General features: G+C 50.0%; 1 protein-coding gene across 4 annotated transcripts in view; it reads right to left on the reverse strand.

Annotated features, from left to right (window-relative positions):
* Apba2 (amyloid beta precursor protein binding family A member 2) overlaps window positions 1–22,212 on the reverse strand; it is a 232,879-nt gene that overhangs the window by 170,118 nt on the left and 40,549 nt on the right. For all 4 annotated transcript variants that reach the window (XM_028872838.2, XM_028872834.2, XM_028872835.2 and 1 more), the window contains exon 2: window positions 15,626–15,701. The gene's annotated coding sequence lies outside the window, so the exon portion shown is untranslated. The remainder of the gene's footprint in view (window positions 1–15,625; window positions 15,702–22,212) is intronic.

Consider the following 22,212-nt stretch of genomic DNA (forward strand, 5'->3'; position numbering starts at 1 on the left):
AAGCAATCCGAATACCACCATCTGAAGTACTTACCTCAGGTCCGGGGAAGAGTACAGGAGTCTGTGTGGTTTAAATGTGAGGATCACCCATGGCTTTCATTTTCATTTCAAGTCACTGTCAACTTGAAGCCTTCTACTGCTACCTTGTGTTTATGCCATACTCCTCTTCGGTCCGGCCATCCCACAGGGGCCACACTCCATCTGACTCTGCCGGTGATGCTCACAGCCACGCACCAGACACAATCTGCCATGTGTGACTGACTCCACAGCAAACTTGTCGTGAAGGGTTCCTGTCCCTCAGAGGTTGCACACCCACACACACAGGGCCCTGCTTAAGCCCCTCCTCTCTCCCCAGAGCAGCCTGAACAAAGCATCCCAGGCCCAAGTGGGCCTGGAGGAAACAGGACAGGCCTTCCATCCAGCACAGCTCCCGCCTGTCTTGGCATTGGGTTGCCCCTTTGTTAACATAGCCTGGGTTCCAATGACCACCAGCCCAGCACCAAGTACATATCTTGAGTGAAAATGGAGAGCTACTGTCTGAGAAGGATGATCCAAATGATATTTCACACATTGTGAGCCTCCTTCTGCCAGAACAAATCTGTAAAATGAGTATTTCTGTTACAGCCATTTCACAGAACTGAGGAGGAAGACTGAGGCTCAGAAGGGCTGCCATCAGTGAGAACTTGACAAGGCTGGTCTTCTATGGGTCTCCGTCTACTCTCTGTCCTGCCAGGACCCCTGGCCCAACCACCCTAGACACCTCCAGCTCCAACTCCACCAGGGCCTCTGTGCTTCCCATAAGCTTGCCAGCAGGGGCATGGCACAGTCCCTTCATACACAAGGCCAAGGGCTCGGCGGACACTGGCCATCACTCCTCTGCATCCTTGCTCCATTCTGCCGGGAAGCAAGCATGGGAGGCATGAGATCCTGTCAGTCAAGCACTGTCCCAGGGTCTGGTGTCCTCTAATTAGCTCTGTCACAGCTGCTGGGGGACATGTAGAACCAACAGACCAGTGCTCCTCTGCCCGGCCCCTTGCCAGGCCCCCAGGGCTCTGCCACAGGTGCAGATCTGGTGCTGCCTGCTGTGCCCAAGATTCTCTGACATCCTGGCAGGTTGGCCCCTAAGTCTCACAGAGAGCCTCTCTGGCTAGGTCACGGGTCAGTCAGGACAGAGTATCCTCAGCTTGTACCGGCGACATTTCACTAGAACATACAAGAGGGCTAGCAGGGAACGAGTGGTAAAACCAGAGAAACGAGCACAAAATGACCATCGTCTGCCTTTCTATGCCGGGCCTCTTCCCACCCCAGCCTCCACCATTGCTGAGGCTTCTGGTCCCTCCGTAGCTGTTGTCAACCGCACTGAAATGCTGATTCCCATTGGCTGGGGACTGTCGGTCATTGCTCTATAAACAAGCTAATCAGCACGCTAGGAAACTGAGCCGTGCCTCCAGAAAGGATGGAAAGATACCACCCCAACCCTCCCACCGTACCCCAACTTGTCCCTCTGGGTGGAACAGACAAGGATTTTCCCTCATCTGATTAATGGGGAACATTCTGCAGGAAATACAGATTCTCGGGAAATATGAAGCAAAATAGTACAAAATATACTGAACGGAAAAAAAAAACAAATCCTCCCCGTCTTCTCTTAGACAACAAGAGGTCCCTAACTAGAACAGCTTCACTGAGTCCTGCTGACATGCCCTGTATTCTCAGCAGAGGTGAGCTGTCCCTCCTAGGCGGGCCTAGCCTGAAATATGTGTCCTGTGCTGCTGATAGATTTCAGAGAGACAGGACAGCCAATACACTCCAGCCACAACCCCAGGTTGGCCCTCAAGTTCCAGCCCGTTTGCTGGATTTACATGACAACTTAGAACTTCACTCTTGTTTGACTGATTTCTTTTGCCATAACAAAACATCTGCAGCTGGGTAACTTACAAAGAATAGCTGATTTGGCTCACTGATCTTTCTGTAGTCTGAGAAGACCAGGAGGGTGGCTGCTGGCATCTGGCAAGGGTCTACTTGCTGTACTAACATGGTAGAGGGCACTGTGTGGAGAGATGGTACACAAGGTTGGGTCTCTCTCCCTCTTCATACAAATGCCAAAATGGGCACCAAGCCTGATGACCTTATCTAATAATGATAACTGTCTCTCAGAGTCATCCAAATAAGACTTCGTGGATTACATTCCTGTTCAAGCCATAGCAACCTTCCTGGCCTGTGTTCCCTGTTAGCCCCATGGCCCAGCTCTCTGATGGCCTCTGTCCATGCCCAGAGGAGCTAACCAGCAGGTCTTGCCTGGCCTATCAAGCTGTACCGTCCTGTGGCCCATGGCCCTTCCAGTCCTAGAACCCCACCCCCAGGACAACTGGAAAGCCCTCCTGGACCCCAAGCTGCAGGCTTAGCTCCCGTCCACACCTGACTGGACTGGTTCATGTCACCATCTGGGCAGGGATGGGCACAGCAGCAGGGAGAAGCAGAGCATGGAGGGCCGGGGGCAGATGTACCAGGTGGCAGGAGCCCAGGGCCAGGTCATTTCCAGGCTCTTGACCTCCTTAGAGACACCTGTGCTCTGGGACTGTCCGTCACACACAAGAATTCAAAGAAACATGTCACAGCAACAATAAGTCTCTTCTTTTCCCAGTTCACCCTGCAGGGAGAGAGGAAAATGTCCCTTCTCTTTTGCAATAACAGTCACAAGGAGCAAGGTGTGGACCACCTGGCTGGACCCTAGAAAACCAAAAATGAAACCCTCACTTCCCAAATAGGCTCTGGTCAAGTAACAGAGCAGGTGACGTGTAGACTTTGGACTCCTGGGGTGGGGCTTCGAAGATGCCTGACCATTCATGTCCAACACCTCAGGAAAGAGGAGAAACAAGAGGAGAGGTGGCAGGCCACAGCTGGCTCACTCCAGAGCGGGCACGCAGGGAGATGTTTTGGTACAGCTGGGTTGGCAGGACCGCAGCCGACGCTACCTCTTCCCTAGGAACAGAACTTGGTTAAGCTGATGTCACACAGCCTCCATTCACTTAGGGGGGTGTAGCGAGCTCCTGATGAAAAGGACAGAAGCCTCGGGTGGATGTGTCACAGCGGATGTGTTCCTCGACTGATGGGCAGTGGGCTGGTTCCTGACTCTGCTGTTCCTTGTGAATCCTGAAGCAATAACCCACAAGTGTCTCTGTGATGTGTTCACTTAGAGGCACAAAGAGAGGAACAGCTGGGGTGCGTGGCAGCTCTATTTTTAATCTTTTAAGGACCCTCCATACTGACTTTGATAGTAGCTGCACCAACTTGCCAGAAAGAAATGAATTGTCCCCAGAAAATGGCCTCAACTAGAGGCGGTCGCATTAATCAAAACAAGCCAGACTCAGAAAGACAAAGTGCGTATGTCTTAACAGGGGAGGATTATTTGCTTGAAGGGTGTATTGGTGCACCTGAAATATGTATTAGTCTTCCTCTGCTACTACAACCAAATACCAGAGGCTTGGAACTTTTATCGGGGGCAGGAATTTGGTTAATTTAGTTCATAGTTTAAAACTAGTCTGGAGTCAGTCAGTCCACTGGTCCACCTTTGGAGAAGGTGTGTGAGGGAGAAGGAAGGCTCACTTGGCGAGGAAGGAAGCTAGGAAGTAGAGACCAGAGGCACTCTGTCTAACGATCGGCCCTTGAGTGAACTGCAGCTCCCTGCTGAGGCCAGAAGAGCACGCTGGATTCCTTCGAGCTGGAGTTACATGTGGTTGTGAGTCACTAAAGTGGGTGCTGGGAACTGAACTCACATCCTCAGCGACATTCACTCTTAGGTACTCCCTCATTGTTTCATGCCCTAATCCCCTCTGAGGGGCACACCCCCAACAGCCTCACCATCTTCCACTAAAACCCACCCCTTAGACATCATCCTGCTTCTGACTCTACCACTCCAGGACCCAAGCTTCCAGCCCCATCCACGAAGGAGACGAAGGCAGCCTGTCACTCTCAGAAAGCTCAGTGTGCCTCTGCAGCGGCGGTGGGGGCAGCATGGGGAGGAGCTGAGGCCAACAGATCTTCAACAAGGCACGTCTCATAGGTGCTCAGGGGGGAAAAAAAAGACCTCCGTGCCCCACAGGGCCACCCCCTTCTGTTCTTCCCTGGGGCAGGGTGGCTCCACATGCCCCAACTTAGAAATCCTGAGTGTGGGGCTGTCCCCACACCCAGGCACTGCCCTAGGGATACAAAGGCTGGCCAGTCTGGAAAAGCTCCAGGGGAAGCTGACCCATGTACAGGCAGCAGCGGCCCTGGAGTCCACTGCAAGTGTAGGCAACTGTGGGCAGGTGTGGACACAGTCTCAGGGACTGTCCTGCCTGTACCCATCATGCCCCATGTCACAGACTGTCACCAGAGTCACGAACAGTGACCAGTAACCCCAGCTCAGCTGTGCAGTGGCTTTGTTCCTGGAATTTAAGAGCCCTGTGGCCCGGCCCCTGCTATTTAGAGACGCTGCTTTTTAAATTCAGTTACGCATAGTCAACCGCCACCCAAAAAACATCAAATGGGAAATTCCAGAAATGAACACTTCAGCAACTGTGAATGAGCTGCGTGGGTTATTCACTACTGCTGGTCTCCTCCTGCACCGAATGTATACCTCACTCAACGATGAGCAGGTAGCAGTCAGTGGCTTCAGGCACCACCTGCAGACTCTCCTAGGCACTAAGGAAGAGCAAGAGCTGACTGCTAAACTGGGAAAGGAGGCTGGATTCTGCCGCTGCCTCCCTGCAGCTATGTTGAGACCCAGGAGCCAGGTGGGGAAGGATCATCTGCTGAAGAGCCATCCCAGATGCCCCTTGGCCAGCACGGAGGCTCTCCCACAGACACTTCCTCTACATGAGCATCTGTACATTCGAGCATAACTTCTCAAAATACATACTGTGCGGTCGTTTCCAAAGATGCAAATAGAATCCCAAATACATACAGCTAAGACTGGCATTGTTATTTTAAATTGCAGTTAATTCAAATAGAAATAAAACTTCCCATCTCTGAGCCAGATGTAGACAACACCCCAGTTCACCCACAGACACTGCTGGACTGAAAGGACCCTCCAGGCCCACCAAAGAAAAATGGCCCCTGAGCCTAGGAAGTCCAGCAGTGAATCTAGATGTGACACCATGTCCCACCTCCACAAAGTGAGGCTGGCTCCCCAGCCACATGCTGAAGGACAGAAGGCCATGCCAGAAGGGCTAGTGACTGTAGCCTTCAATGGTAGCAATATGAGTCCCAGACCCAGGGGACAGGGAAGCCAGGTCACCCTATCAAGCCTTCCCCAGAGAAATGCGGGGCAGGTTAGGGAAGTCCATAACCTCCCATCCTTGGGTCTCCTTGAGGGTCTAGGAATTACAGAATGGACAGCTCAGGCAGTTTCTCCTGAGAGGCTACGAGATAGGGCACAGTGGTCAGTGTGGCCCGGGATGCTGCCCTGGCCAGCAGAGGCAACAAGCACCAAAGAGTAGATGTCCCAGGCTGGCTTTAACAATATCCTAGCCCAGAGATCAGCAAGAAGGTCAGTGGCCCAAGGAGGAGAGAGGGCCTTTGCTTTGCCTCCTGAGTCAGACTTCTAGAGGTGGCTGCCAAGTCCTAAGTCCCCAGTGTCTCACAGCCCACTCCTAAAACTTCTGAGTATCCAGAGGTGGGAGGTAGCACCCAGCCATATCCTGAAGGGCTAAAGAGCCTCTGCCCAGGAAGAAACCATCTGTGGACACAGAGTTCTCCCTGGGGACATCTCAAAGGGCCAGCCAAGAGGCTGCTGAGGTATCTAGGGTGGACAGAGCAAGCACGGACACCAGGTTAAGTACGTTCTCAGCAAGAGCATCTCCAGGGTATCTCCTCCAAGGGAAGCCAGAACTCAACACCTCCTGGATGCTGAATGTGCCAACACGGCCATCAGCAGTCAGACTGCCTTTTCTAAAGATACCACACCCCCAGGCTCATCTCCTGGCCCTGGCAGGGATGGGCAGGTGCAGGTCTGATGACAAGAAGGGAAGCAGTTGAGGAGGGGAGGGGCATGCACAGCCCTCCCCCGCCACTGCTCTCCAGGGTGGGGCAGGCTCCAGCTAGGAAGGAGACTTGGGGGTCTCTGCAATCACCCACCACATCTCCAGACAACACCTTCCGTCGTCGTCGGCGTCGGGAGGCAGCCAAGACTCTCATTGCTCTCGTGCAGCAGAAAGCTCCAAAGCCCGTCTGACTTCCCCGGTCAGGGAAGAGTGTGCCTTCAGGACACGTGCCGAGGGACGGTGGGGTGGGAATGGGCCTCGCTGCTCTGTTAGCATCCAGCCTAGTGGATAATAAATACAATGCAATAGAGGGTACAGAGCAGCCTTGGGCGGTGACAGCCCAGGCCAGGGGAAGCACCAGCAGGAACCACACACTCTCCTCCAATAAAACTCTCAACCTGGCATCCACTAAGCACAAAGCTCTACCTGGGCAAGGTGTTCACAGCAACTGACTGACGACAGCCCTGGTCAGAACCACAGGAGCTCTGCCCAATCTCTGCCACCCTCTGGCCAGGGTGCGGGGATCTGTCAGGAGGGTGAGGCTGAGGCCTGGAGGTCCCTGCTGCTGCAGCACTGACCGGGCAAAAGTCAGGGGCATGGCCCATGTCGTCGTCGTAAGGGAGCCATTCACCCTCTGGTTTCCTCCCCTCAGGGATGGCAGCTGTGCGCCTCCACCATCGTGGGCGGCAGAGCCACACTTCCTTGGTGAGATCTGGACTTCAGGGAAAATGTCCTTCCTCCTCCCTTTGATGGAATTAGGAAAAATAATTAAGAGAAGAACAGATGGCAACCACTTAAAATCTGTTCGTAAGAACCAAATCAACAAGATGTGGGGGTGGGGGCGAGTTTGCGTTTCTGGATGCGTGGGCACCCCACGCTGTAATCCCCAAAGCAAAGCAATAGGGCTATGGACAGGGTGGATGGGGACTTTGTACAGCAAGAGAGTAAGAGCTCAAAATTTAGATGCAACCACAGCAAAGCCACTTTCTCCTATGGCAACCAGGCTACTCGGGATGCTAGGGAGGCCCTGGCTTCAGCTCCACTACGGGGACATTTTCTAATGACAGACAGATCAACACACCCAATGATAAGCCAGGTATCATCGCCCTGCTTTTAAAATAGTGACTGTAGGCTGATTCTTCCTCTCCCTGAGAACTTCTCACCCATAGGCTGGCTGCCTTAGTACCCCTTTTCTGCTACTGCAACAAAATACCTGAGACTCTGTACTTTATAGAGAAGGGAGGTTTATTTAGATCATGGGTTTAGAAGTTTCAAGTCCGAGACTGACAGAGTCTTATCATCAGCCTCAGATAAGTGCACCCTTGGCTGCATGAGAACATGGCAGAGAGACAAGGAAACAGCTGAAAGGAAATGAGGCCAAGTGCATTGAGTGGGCTCACCTAACAACCAGTCACAAGAACGAGGTAAGGAACCATGAAAACTAACACCTTCTAAGGACATGTCCCAGTGACGGGATAAACCCCAGGAGGCTCTTAAGTTCTGCCATCTCTCACCATCATCATATTGGGGACCAGTCATCCAGTGCACGAACCCCAAAAGATAAACCATAGCCAAACCACCAAGCAGTCAAATTCATCAAAGCCACCAACCATAGAGAAACCCTCCAATCAGCAGACCACACGTTTTGGCCCCCATCAGTTGGCACTCGGGGTATTTTTGTTCCGATTTCATCGAACTATCATATAAGTATACAGATATGTGCAAACCTGTGGGCAAAGTTCTGGGCTCTGGAACTCATGCAGGAATGGGTGACAGACAGGAAGAAAAAGAGTTAATCCTTCAAGTAGAGAACACAATTCCAGAAAATTGCCAAGGAAATTAAAGAGGGGCCCCCAATGTGTAAAGAGCCATGAGTCACTCCATCTTAAGAGGGGAACCCGCCAGGGAGTCTGAAAACCAGTTTGAACTTTCCTAGAGCTGTGAACTTCTAATGCAAATGCCTCCCTCCCCCAGGATCTGAAGGGACAGGTGAACTCAGTGCCACCTCATCACCTGGAACAGTGGACTCCCGTGACAGGTGGCAGATCTTAGGGCCCAAACTTTACCCCCAGGTCCCCACTAGGGTCTCTCTAAGAGGAACCACAGTAGAGAATGGGAAACAGTCCTCCTCTCAAGACTGGAGGAGGGGGTAGGGACCCCCTAGTCTTCCTGTCTCACCTCAGGCAGGTGCTTCCCATGATGGATTGAATTACGACTTTTCTACTTTCCAGTGTCCAAACAGACAGTTTCTCGTTTCTGGAACAGTGTTCCTCAAATCCCATGACCTTCAACACTTGGTGATGAAACGGTTTTGGTGTTGAGATGGTTTTTTATCAGTGTGACGTAATCTATGTGCCGAGCTCATGAAGTTTAGTTCTATGACCTGTGTCCCAGACATCACGCTTTCCAGTCACAACCATCATGGCTAAAGCCACAGTAAGTGGAGATGTGTCTACCCAAGAAGAAATGTGGGAAGGTAACAACTGAACAACTGAAGGGAACAGCCCACTGGGAGGTTACAGAATGCCTCCCTCCTCGCACCTAACACCAGGCTCCAGCACAGCAGAATGAAAGAAGCCCAAGAAGCCAGCCACAGAGGACCACAGCCACAGAGGACCACAGCTGGCAGCTTCTCACCAGAAAGACCTAGCACATCTCTATCTGTTGCATCTAGCACAGCCAGCAACACATAATGACAGAAAACAGTCTGAAGGTCTCCAGACACTGCGAAGGGCAGCATAGAGGGAGAAGCAATTGCTTATGGGTAAATAAATGCTTCCTACCAGAGAGGGGAGAGGGTCATATTACACCAAGAAGCATAAACCTTGAATGGTTCAACCAAGGAATGATTAAAAAAAAAAAACAGCAGCACTGGGCTGTTAGAGCTGGGATCTGGAATGCCCCCAAAATCTCACATCTGACTTTTCTGCATCTTCCTTTTTTGTAGGGCATGGTACAATTTCAGGAGGTGGGGCCTTGTTGGAGGAAGCAGCTGGTCATTGGAGGCATGCCCTTAAAAGTTATATGGGGACCCCATGGCCTCTCTCTTTCTCTTCCCCTCCCTCCCCCATTCCCCTCACCTGAGCAGCTCTCTGCTATGATGTTCCACCTTCTCACAGGCTCATAAACAGTGGAGCCAGCTAGTCATGGACTGAGACCTCCGAAAACAGGAGCCAAGATAAGTCATATTCGAGTGCTCTCTTCAGGACTTTTGATACAGCAACACAAAGCTAACACAATATGTACCATAGGACACTGATGGCTCACCTTGGTTGTCAACTTGAAGAGGGACCTTCAGTTGAGGAACTGTCTCCCTTAGATTACACTGTAAACATGTCTGTGGGAGCATTTTCTTGATGGATGGTTGATATAGAAGGGCTCAGCCCACTGTGGGCGGTGCCATCCTTAGGCAGGCAGGCCTGGGCCATATAAGAAAAGTAGCTGAACTTGAGCCAAGGAGTGAGACAGTAAGCAGTGTTCCTCTGTGGTCTCTGATTCAGTTCCTGCCTTCAGGTTCCTGCCTTGAGTTCCTGCCCTGACTTCCCATTATGATAGACCATAACCTGTAAGCTAAAACAAACTTTCTCCTCCCCATGCTGCTTTTGGTCATGGTGTTTATCACAGCAACAGAAAGCAAGCCAGAACAGATACCAACCATCTACCATAAAAGTTAATGAATTCCTGTTACTTGAGACAACATGGATACTACTGTGCTACAGAATGATCCTTCAGCACACTATGAATATGTATTACTCTCATTTGTTAATAAAATGCTGATTGGCCAGGAGTCAAGTAGGAAGTTAGGTGGGATAATCAAACTGAGGACTGGGATGGAGAAGGGCAGAGTTGAGAGAGACTTGAGCAAGCCAACTGCCCAAGAAGCAAGAGGACCAGTAAAGCCATGGACCAAGTGGACAACACATAGATTAATAGAAATGAGTTCATTTAAATGTAAGAGATAGTTAATAATAAGCCTGAGCTATTGGCCAAGCATTTATAATTAATATAAGCCTCTGTGTGATAATTTGGGAAGCTGCTGCTGGGTATTTGGGCACTGGTGGGCAGGAGAGAAACCTCCGTTTACACTATTGTACATCATTCCCCTAACTGAAATAAGCCAGGTGCATAAAGACAAGCATCACCTGAAGTCACTCACATGGAGAATTCTCAAGGAGCCGAGCTCATGGAAGTTGAGGTTAGAATGATGATAACCAGAGGCAGGTGTACTGACCAGGAGCACGCTGTGGTACAAGAGGGTAAAGACAGTCAAGTATGGTGTGTCCCAAATAGCCACGGGAGGGCCTGCCAGATAGGTCAGCAGGGAAAGGGGCTTGCTACCAAGCCTGACAACCTTAATCCAAACCCTGCTCTCTGACCTACACATACACACACTAGAAAACTATATGGCGAAAAAAGCCACAAGAATACCATAAAAAGCATAAATGTTTGAAGAGATGGATGTTTACCCTAATTTAAACACTATGATATGTACAACTTATCAAAATATCATGCAGTCACCATAAATACACACACATTTTACATTTATGTATCAGTTTTAAAAATAAATTTAAGGGCCTGGGATATGGCTCAGTCAGTACAGACCCTGAGTTTAGATCCCAGAACTGACACAAAACCCAGGATATGGCAGTATACACCTGTAATCCCAGCCCTGAGAAGCAGAAGCAAGAGGCTTCTGGGACCTGCCTAGCTAGTGAGGCTAGCCAAATCAGTGATCAAGCAGCTTCAGAGAGAGACTCTGCCTCAAACGTTAGAGGGCCACTGAGGAGGACACCCAGTGTCAACTTCTGGACTAAATGGGTGTGCACATCACATGCACACATATGTACAATACCCATGTATATAAATGCACCAAGTAATAAAAATAAATTTTAAATTATTATTATGGCTAATGGTAAATTTGTGTATTATGTGTATTTTTCTCTAATTTAAAACCCTATCAATAATAGCACATTACTGGTGAATCCTCTAAGACCAACAGGGAGGGCCAGCTCTCAAAGTTCCTGGGCACCAGGGAGAGGGGGTGCAGTTGTGGTGCAGGGAGTGTCTAGGAGGTCTCACACATGAAGGGGGTGGTGGGGCAAGCCAGAAGTGGCCAGATTGACTCCTGTTTTTTAGGAAGAGTCAGTCGACCCCTTTCTGTATCTTTTGAAATGCAGGTCTCCCTTAACAGGGCACCAAAGCAGCAAGCATCAGCAACAACAACACAGGGTGATGATGCCCCCCATTGGAGGAGGAGAGAAAAGCAACCTCCTCCCCAGTCACCTCCAAAACCACCAAAGAGCAAAGCACAAGGCTGTGGCACAGCAAAGGTGAACAAGGGTCAGGAGGTCATGCTGCTTGGAGGCCACGGTGTGATGCTCTGTGGAAGAAGGGCAATTGTAGGGGAGAGGACACTAAGTGGGGGGCCAGCAGGGAATCCGTGTGCTCAGTGCTGAGGTCCCAGCTCCACTGCCCCTCACCAGATACAGTGTCAGCCAACAACCTTGCCTGTCCCTGCCCTGTGCTGCATGCAAAGTTTGTGTTTACACTGCCCCATGCCCGCTAAGTGTGCAATAACATCGTGTCTAAAAAGTACAATATGCATAGCCCATTAGAAAACACTGCTCAACACAGACACTGAGAGCAACAGCCAATAAATGGGACCTCCTGAAACTGAGAAGCTTCTGTAAGGCAAAGGACACGGTAAATAAGACAAAATGACAGCCTGCAGAATGGGAAAAGATCTTCACCAAACACACATCTGACAGTGGGATGATCTCCAGAATATATAAAGAACTCAAACTACACATCAAAATACCAAACAATCCAATTAAAAAATGGGCTACAGAGCTAAAGAGAAAGAGAATTCTCAACAGAAGAATCTCTAATAGCCAAAAGACATTTAAAGAATTGCTCAACGTCCTTAGTCATCAGGGAAATGTAAATCAAAATGACTCTAAGATATCATCTTATACCTGTCAGAATGGCTAAGATCAAAAACACTGATGACAGCTTATGTTGGAGAGGATGTGGAGCAAGGGGAACACTCCCCCACAGTTGGTGGGAGTGTAAACTTATACAGCCACTTTGGAAATCAGTACGGCAGTTTTTCAGAAAATTAGAAATCAATCTACCTCAAGACCCGGCTATACCATTCTTAGGCATATACTCAAGGAATGCTCAATCATACCACAAGGACACTTGCTCAGCTATGTTCATAGCAGTATTATTTGTAATAGCCAGAACCTGAAAACAACCTAGATGCCCCTCAGTCAAAGAATAGATAAAGAATATATGGCACATATACACAATGGAGTATTACTCAGCAGCAAAATCAATGACATTATGAAATGTGCAGGAAAATGGATGGAACTAGAAAATATCATCCTGAGTGAGTGGGAATAGGATCTACCCCTGGTGCATGAGCTGGCTTTTTGGAGCCCACTGCCTATGGTGGGACTCCTTGCACAGCCTTGATGCAGGGGAGGGGCTTGGACCTGCCTCAGCTGAATGTGTGGGCTTTGCTGACTCCCCATGGAGGTCTTTTTGTATCTAGAGTTTTTCTCTCTGGGTCCCTCCAAGTCCTGGCAGTCCCATAGCCCACTTATAAAATAAACATACAGATGCTTATATTATTTAAACTGCTCGGCCATTAGCTCAGGCCTACCACTGTCTAGCTCTTACTCTTATACTCAGTCCATTTCTGTTAATCTATATGTCGCCACGTGTTCCATGGCTTTACCTGCTACCTCTACATGATGCTCCCTGGATGGCAGGTTGGCATCTCCTCCTCTCCGCCTTCCTTTTCTCTCAATTCTCCTCCCTGCTAGTCCTGCCTATACTTCCTGCCTGGCTACTGGCCAATCAGTGTTTTATACAGAGCGATATCCACAGTAACTTTTCAGAGGAGGGGATGGGGGTTGGATGGAGGGGAAGGCTGGGGATGGGAGCGGGAGGAGGGATGATGGGGGGGATCTGTGGTTGGTATGTTGAATGAATAAAAAATGTTTAATTAAGAAAAAATAGGAAAAAAAACTACTCAAAATTCTAACAACCATCTGAGTTGTTGGGAAGACTTGCTCAATCTGAAAAATCCAGGGACCATGGCAGGGGAGACTGAAGGGCAGTCAACAATGTCTGCCTACACCTCACATCTGGGAGATGTCTGCTAGAGCAGCATGGAATTGGCTGTCCTGATTGGCACTAGGAAGTTAACTATAGAAATTATAGTATTGTATAGTATTAGTTAGACGACAGAGCTCCAAGACTGGGAAGCTATGCACTGAAGTCTTCTTTGTCCCAACAGGACATGAAAAATTACCAGTGTAAAGCTGGAATATGCCTAAGCAGTAGAACAGCAACCTAAGGCACAGAGGCCTTTGGTTTATTCCTATGCAACACACACACACACACACACACACACACACACACACACACACACACACGGCATGCACATTTTTTTAAAAAACATGAATGCAAATACATAAGCCAATCATATAGTAAATCATGTTTTATAATCCAGCTTTGCTACTATAACAAAATACTTGAGATGACCAGCTTATAAAGAAGAAAGGTTTATTTGGGCTCATAGTTTTAGAGGCAGTAGCCCATAGTTGGTAGATAATGCAACATATCATAACAGAAAGCACATGGAGGAACATAGCTATTCATCTTGTGGGAACACAGGAAGAGGAAGAAGAAGGGCTTGGGTACCACTGTTCCTTCTAAAGCACACTTTCAATGATCTGAAGACCTCTCACTAGGCTCCATCTCTCCAAGGTTGTACAACTTCATGATGGAACCACCCCAATGATCAAGTGTATAACATATTGAAATTAGTGAGACACTCCAGATCCAAATGACAGCGACTATCATCATCAAGTCACTGTGTGCTGCATTTTCATATGACTGGCTGTGCACCCTGCATACACATGGATGGCACACTGTACCGTCACAGCATGACAGCTCAGGCAAGCTCACTAGACTGTAGGAATTCTTCAGGTCCATTCCAATCTTGTGTGTGTGTGTGTGTGTGTGTGTGTGTGTGTGTGTCCCACTGTTGACCAAGAATGTCATTATGTGGTGCAGGGAAGACAGTACACAGACAAGAGCAGACCCATGGTTTTATTACAAAAGAGAAAGAGGAGTTCTCTGAGGGGTGATCGAATTTTCTGGTTGCTGGGAATCTGTGCCAGCCCTAGGGAGATCCAGGACCATTCCAAAGAATGGTCTTTCTTGGTTGTTGGACTTGGAGTTAACCTTATGACTCAGAATTACATGATCTGACCCTACCTTCCTCTACCATTTGGTAAGAGACAGAGATACCAGGGGAAAGCTGTGTGAAGGTTAGAGCTGTGCTGTCCCAAGCCAAATGACAACAAAGATGACTGGCAAGCCACCAGTCCGTTCCTGTAGAGCCCTCAAAAGAACCTCCATTCCAGCACCTTGGTCTCAGATTTCAGTCCTCCAAAACTGAGATGCTACAAACTCATGCTATCTCAACCATCCAGCTTGGGTACTTTGTCATGTTAGAAACTTTCAGAACTGGCCACTCTCACTCCCCAGCAGGAGGTGCCCTGGAGGTGACACATCTTCACGTCCAACCATAGCTGCAAGGACCTCAGACCCAGCCCAAGGACCCAGCACCATTCACTTGGGACTTCCTGTACAGTCCCCAGCCTGCTTTCTGCTAAAGGGCCCTGTCCAGAGCAACAGCACCTTTGGGCTGGCTGCCTGGGTCACCCACGAATGGTCTGGGTGTGGAACAACATAAGAGCTGTTACTCCCACACAAAGTGCAGAGACCCTGCTCACTTCCTGTCAGCTCCTCCTTCCTGAAACCCTGAAAGAGCTGATGGATGCCCTGGACCCATCACCAATGACCAGGAGGGAGGGACTCCAAAAACACATCATGGTGAATTGGAGGTACCCTGACATCAGAGACAAGAACAGTCGTTCCCATGGGCAGGACACAACTGGTGGATCTCCAGGTCATTTGTCCTCTGCTGGTTTTCCCCAGTACCTTGTGTCCTCTGAACATGCATGTTCCACATCTGTAGATCCAACCAACCACAGATCAAAACTGTTTTTATTCCAAAAGTCCTAAAAATGCAAAACATTTCTCACCTACCAAACCTACCAGACAACAGCAGAGACCACATGAATGGTATGGGCATGCCCTGGCCTTTTCCCTGGGCTGTGGTATGAGACTTATGATGGCCCAGCACATACTGAGCATGGGTGCAGTTACATTTCTTGCCATCCCCTAAATAATAAAACAAGTATTCATATAGCAGCTGCAACATATGACGTGTCAGAAGTCACCAAAGGAGGATGTCTACATGTCCCATGTAAATCTTGAACACTTTACATAGGACTGGAGCATCCTCGGATCCAGGAACCCACAGAGGTCCTTGAAATCAGTCCACATGGACATCATGGGAAGACCGTAAATGTGAATGTTTCAAACCAGATGAGGCTGACAATCAGCACGAATGTATTAGAGTTTTGTTAGAGAAAGGAGAGGCTGTCGCTTAGCATGTCAATGGGGAGTTGTCGCAACTGCACATCAGGAAATGCTGTAGTTGGGAAATGCATCCTACTCACCGGCAGTCTCCACACAAAGTCCAGGCTCCAAAGGGTCACCTGGCCGAGCTTCAACGATGCTTCAGAATCCAGAGAACTGCAACAGAAAGATAGAAAATATGGTGTCAGTGGGCTGGGATGGCAATCCACTCATTCACAGACTCAGGACAGGGTCAGAACCCAGGTATTCTCCTGAACAGGCAACATCTGTAAATATAGAGTGCAGCTGGTCACGAGTTTCCTGACATCTTCAGCGGATCCCTTCATAGTCACACATAAACCACTAGCTGGCCTATGTTTGGAGCTGTGTTGAGTATGTGAGGGATAGAGTTCTCCAACTCTTTTGCAGGAAGACCCTGAAATCAATCAAACTATCCCTCCACACCCCCACATCCCTCCACACCCCCACATCCCTCCATACCCCATATATCCCTACACAACCTCACATCCCTACACACACACACACACTTACACACACACACTTACACACACTTACACACACATGCACACATACACACACACACACACACACACACACACACACACACACACACACACACACACATCAAGGCTCTATGTCTTTTCCCAGCTTGTTTTTCTCTCCCAGAGGAGCAAAACACGACCCAAGGCCCAGAGTTCTGTGCAATTCAAGTGACTTCTCTTAAAACAGTGTTTGCGACATGTGGATGGGATGCTTCTGCCAAATGCAATGAACAAGGACTCTGCAAAGGAACAGTGACCTTGCTCAAGTGCCGGTGCTTGAGGAGAGCCACCGGCTGGGCAGGAGACACTATGTCCTCGGCGGCTTACTTTTTCTCTCAGCCTTGAGCTGCGAAGACAGACACCTTGGTTTCTATCTTAGCTCTGCTCCGGGGAGAGCCTGGGAAGGCAGCACACCTGCCTGAGCCTCGGTGTGGATGCTGCAGCCCAGAGTTGGCGCCCCCTCCCGCCCATGCCCTTGGTTCCTCCCCTCGCACTCTGCCCTTCCAAAGGAGGAGCTGCCCGGGGAAGCCATGCTTCCTTGAGCTTGAAGGCAGGCCCCTGCTGCGTTCTCTCCTACAACTTCTTCAGACAAATTTTCTGTCCTGCTCATAACGCAGGCCACCCAGCTGGAGCCTCCCCAGCTTCTGGGATCCACTATAATGCCTAAGGACAAGGATTGGGGAAACACAGGCCAAAACAGACCCATGTCTGACCGACCACAGTGAGCATGAGGAACCTGTTTTACCCAGGGACTTTCCCGGTGAGGATGGAGACATGGTAAAACAAGACAATGGCTCTGAAACATGGGGCGCAAGGTGACTGAGGCTCAGTGCCATACACACAGCCTCCCCCTGTCGTACCCCACAACCTCACCCCACCTGGCTTCATGACGACACTCCTGCCATCATTAGCGTCCCCTTGTTTATTCCCATGGCATCTCCCCAGCACAGCTCTGTTCATTCTTCAAAAGCCGACTGGGGACCCCCCTGAAGCTCTGTACCCAGCCTAGTAGTAGATCCCAACATGTCCCTGCTCCCCACAGAACTCATTGCTCCTTCTGGGACCTGCCTGGCCTCACCAGGGCCCAAGCTTTAAAAGGCTGAAAATTCTTTATCGTCAGCAAACCTCAAAGGCAGCCTCCAAGAAAGGAACATAAAGGGGAAGAGATAAAATAAACAAACAAACAAACCAACGTGAGGGGTAAAGTCGGGGAGACGGCTCCATGGTTAAACTGTCAGCCATGCAAACATGGAGGCGGGAGCTCAGACACCCCAGAACCCACAGAAGTGCCAGCTTGGGGTGACTCCAGCATCTGAAGGTAGGGACAGAGCATCCCAAGGGCAAGGTGGCTAGCACCATCAGCCACATCTGAGAGCTCTGGGTTTGATTGAGAGACCTGCCTCACGGACTAAGGTAAAAGACCCACTGAGAAAGATTTCCAGTATCAACCTCGAGCTTGCACGTGCATGGGTATTTATGTGCATGCACAGCCACAGCCACATGTGCCTCCACACATGTAAACACGCATTGCACACACACACACACACACACACACACAGAGAGAGAGAGAGAGAGAGAGAGAGAGAGAGAGAGAGAGAGAAGACAAAGAGAATGAAAACAAAGGGAGGAATTCTGAGGGTAGGAAAGAAGCATGTGTGACGTCAGAGGGTAAGCATGTGGTGGTACACTGTAAAGGCAGATCCCCAGGCTCTTGTCTCACTGGCACTGAAATCTGTGAGAGATTTCAGGCTATAGGAGGAGGCCATTGTGTCAGTGAGGTACATGATGACCTGGAAGAGACAGGGCTCACTGGTGTACCTCAGAACAGAAGGCAATGGTCTCCACTGGAGGTAGAATGTAGATCAACAGGATTACCTTCCACTCAGGATATGTTGATAAAATCATTCAGGGAAAAAAAAAAAGCAGGTTCATAGAAAACATCGCCCTGACCTTGGCTGCCTCCCCTGGATCCTGGCCATGCGCCCTGAGCCTGCCAGTCTCCAGAACACAGGCACCCATCACTGTCTCACTGCACACCTGGCCTTACTAACCTGTGAATGCCACCTGCAGTGTATTCCTGAGGCTAAAAGTACACCCACAGTCCTCCTCCAGGAATGCCCCATGGAAGAATGGAGGCTGCCTGGGAGCCAGGACAGCTGCAAAGGCCCCATGGTTCTCTCACTTGCCCTCCATCCACACCAATGATGGGGTGGGCAACGTACGGTGGGCCACCTGGAGCAGGGCTTAGGTACTTGGCTTTCTTCAGAGACCATTCCCAGCAGACGACCCTTCCTGCCTGGGCACCTTGGCATCCTGCCCCTCTTTCTGAGACTGGCCACACTCCAGGCCCACCCAGGAAGCACATTTACAGGGAAGTGCAGGCCACTCTAGCCACTTATAATCCCCACAATTGTTAAGCAGCCAACAGAGCTCAGTTCCCAGGGCCAGCTGCTTCCCTCTCCCCCATACCTGACCCACAGGGCACTGAGAACAAAGAGGTAGGCCCCCACATCCCAAGCCTGCACTTTTCTGGTACTGCCCACCGTGGCTCATGGCTCACCTCACTGTGAATACTGACTAGGTGGAAACAGCCAAGCCAGGCTAGTCAGAGGATGGCTTGGCCCACTGGAAAAGGCACAGGAGGAACAGCACCCAACTTCTATCCCCAGGCCCTCCAGGGACCCCAGGTCAGGGACGCCCTTCTCACTGGAATTATTACTTGTAATGGCTAACATCACATGCTAGAGCCTGGCTATCATCTGTTATAGAATATTATTTTAAGGTATGTTACTTTTGTTTATGTTGCATTTGTTTAACTCCATAAAGCTGTGTTATTGTGCCTGTCTAACACACTTGATGGTCTAATAAAGAACTGAACAGCCAGTAGTGAGGCAGAAGAAAGAATAGGTGGGGCTGGCAGGCAGAGAGTATAAATAGAAGGAGAACTCTGGGAGAAGAGAAAAAAGAAGGAGCCAGAGCAGGAAGAGGACTCCAGGGACCAGCCACCCAGCTACACAGCCAGCCACAGAGTAAGAGTAAGATTTACACAAGTAAGAGAACAGGAAAATCCCAGAGACAAAAGGTAGATGGGATAATTTTAGTTAAGGAAAGCTGACAAGAAATAAGCCAAGCTAAAGCCAGACATTTATAATTAAAAATAAGCTTCCTTGTGTGATTTATTTGGGAGCTGGGTAGCGGGGCCCCTGAAACACCCAACAACAATCATCACTGCCCCCAACCCCTATGTACACCCACACAGGTCAGCAGTTGCATTGACGTCACTTACAGTTGCCATGGTGTCCCCAGCCAGTTCCTTCCCGGGAGACTCAGGGAGCCTCTTCTCTACCTAGAGAACATGTCATTCAGGCCAGCTGACACAAACAGGACTGTACGGACCAGGGCATGGAACCAGGTGCAGGCAAATAGGACAGCGAGATGACCCAGCTTCCAATAGCTGAAGAGCACGCGTCTCCTCCACATACCATTCACCCGCTTGGGCGTCCCTGCCCCAAGTGAGTCTTTCAGAATCCCTCATACTCAGTCTTCTTCTGAAAGACAACTTAAGGCCCCTGCTGCATGAATTGATGACACTCTGGTCTCCACCAAAGTATCCCATCCAGGTGACAGCCAGAGCCCTTGGTTACTCAGACTGAAGCCTCCGTGACATCCTGGACCCATCTCCTTCTATCACCCCCATGAATTCTACACGGGCTCCACCTCTGAACTCCACAGGTCTCCCAGCACTGTTCCTGCTCTCCTCACATATTATCTGGCTTCCTTACTTGTCCTTGAACAGACAAGCAGGGGGGCTACCATAGGGCCTTTGCATAGACCATTCTCTTGGCAATCCACACCCTCCCTCCTTTCTCTCCACCATGCTTCTGGGCAGGGGTCAGCTTCCTGACCACACTGTTTAATCCACAATCTGCATCCCCAGCCTTCCCTACCCCTCCCAGCTTAAAGCCGCTCCTTGTCACTTATCAGTCCCAACAGAAACCATCTTTTATGGACTGTAGCCATGTCTGCATCCCTCACCGGAAGGCAGGCTCTAAACTGTCAGAACTGCTCTCTGTCACAAGTTCTCAGATCAACAGGGGCCTCTCTTTCAATGTCCCTGTCCCTTCCAAATGCTCCTGGAACCAGACCCCCCACCCTCACTCTAGCTATGGGCGTCCGTTCGCTGTCCACGTTCTGAAAGCCTTGAAGGTGGTAGGGCCACCCAGAATAGCACCAGAGCCACAGGAAAAAAAGTTCAGACCAAGTGTCACAGCACTTGGCAAAGTGTTGAACTAGAAACCCGGAGTACCTCAGAGTGCAGGGTGGGAAGGGGCAGGAGCCAGACCCAACCGAGAGTGGGGAGGGGCCCACGGGGAAGAGGGCCAGGACCCTAGTGGAATCTCATTCAGATGCATGGCCTTTTCAGGCAAACAGCCTGGGACGTTCTGACTCTGAGAGAGCTCCAGACTGACCTGCCCCATGAGGAGAGCTGGCAGTGACAGAGCCTCCCCTGAGGGAGTCCAATGCAGAGTGACAGGCCTGAGGGAATTCTATGCTCATCTTGTCCTGCCAAGCCAGTCAGTCACTGGTTCCGAGTCTCAGAGCTAAGTCCCAGTGGAGTCAGGGCCTGCACGCTCTCTGCCTATCACCATGTGTCAGGAGCAACCTGGACTCCGTGAGCAGCCGGGGTCACCACATGGCTTCATTCATACCCGTTGCCTTTTCTGCTCTGTTGGCTCTTGAGAATGTTAGGCTTTGTTTTATACCAAGAGGAAAATTCTCCTTTTCTAGAAACACCCTCAAGATGGTCAAAGGGACAGACAGAAGATCAGAGAAATGTCACAAATTGTTCACCAAATCTCCACATGAGCTGAATGAAGTGCCCAACATCGGACAGATAAAAATTGAGGGTGGGGGAACATTTGAGGATAATCTGGCCCCTGGATCCTCAGACAAGCAAAGATTAGAAACAGTGAGCCCTCAAAACAGTGGGTTCTGTCTTCCAGACAGCCATGTCGACCCCTGGGAGCTGAGACCCTCGGACTGGGAGGTTCTTCCGTACCTTAGGTGGGCTGTCATGTCAGGTGTATGGTGCCTAGTATAAGACCATGGACCAAAGAACATCCATCGGAGCTGTCAGCTCCCCAGTCTCTGGGTTCACTCCCCAACCAACACTTCCAGAGCACATCTACAGGCGACTGCCTTTCAGCTGCCCCAGGCTGGGCCTCATCTCCCCTTACAGGACCCTGCTTCACCCACAGCCTCCTTCCTTCAGCTAGATACCCATCTGGGATCCCTCTTGACTCCTTTCCTCCTGAGCGAGCACACCCCCGACCCTGGCTTCCACCCTCAACATTGGTTTCCACCCCAACCCTGGCTTCCACCCCCGACCCTGGCTTCCACCCCCGACCCTGGCTTCCACCCCTGACCCTCAACTCCATCCCACATCCTGGCCTTGACCTCTCACCCCAGCCTCAACCTCCATCTCTTAGGTTTTCACCCATGATCCTGCTTTAATTCTAGTCCACTGTACCTTCTGCCTGGCCTCTCGGGTGCACCCATCAGTACAGACCGATGTCCCCTGTATAAGCAGGACAGTCGAAGGCCTGTATGGTAATGCCCAGCAAACACCTATTTAAACTTTTTATTTTATGTATGAGTGCTCTATCTGCACGTATGACTTTATGGCCAAAGAGGGCATCAGATCCCACTACAGATGGTTGTGAGCCACCATGTGGTTGCTGGGAATTGAACTCAAGGACTCCGGAAGAGCAGCCAGTGCCTTAACCATTGAGCCATCTCTCCAGCCTTGCAAACACCTATTTAAAGACAGTCCAGCAGCAGGTGGGGAGTGACTGAAATGCTCTGGAGTTAGGTAATGACGAACATCATGAAGATATTAAAGCCACTGAATTGGATACTTTACAGGAGTGAACTTCATAAGATATGAATTATCTCCCTAAAGCTGTTAGTAAAACATCAACCAGAAGTAGGGTCCCATCATCCTCTGCTGCATGCACCACAACTGTCTCCCAGAGTACAAGTCCTCAGGATGCATGGAAAGGCCTCTGTCTGGCTCCATACCCTCTGGCCTTTGGCCTGTCCCTTGCTCTGCCCCAGTTCCATGG

This window comes from Peromyscus leucopus, chromosome 1, assembly GCF_004664715.2.
Source record: "Peromyscus leucopus breed LL Stock chromosome 1, UCI_PerLeu_2.1, whole genome shotgun sequence".
Classification (NCBI taxonomy): Eukaryota; Metazoa; Chordata; class Mammalia; order Rodentia; family Cricetidae; genus Peromyscus; species Peromyscus leucopus.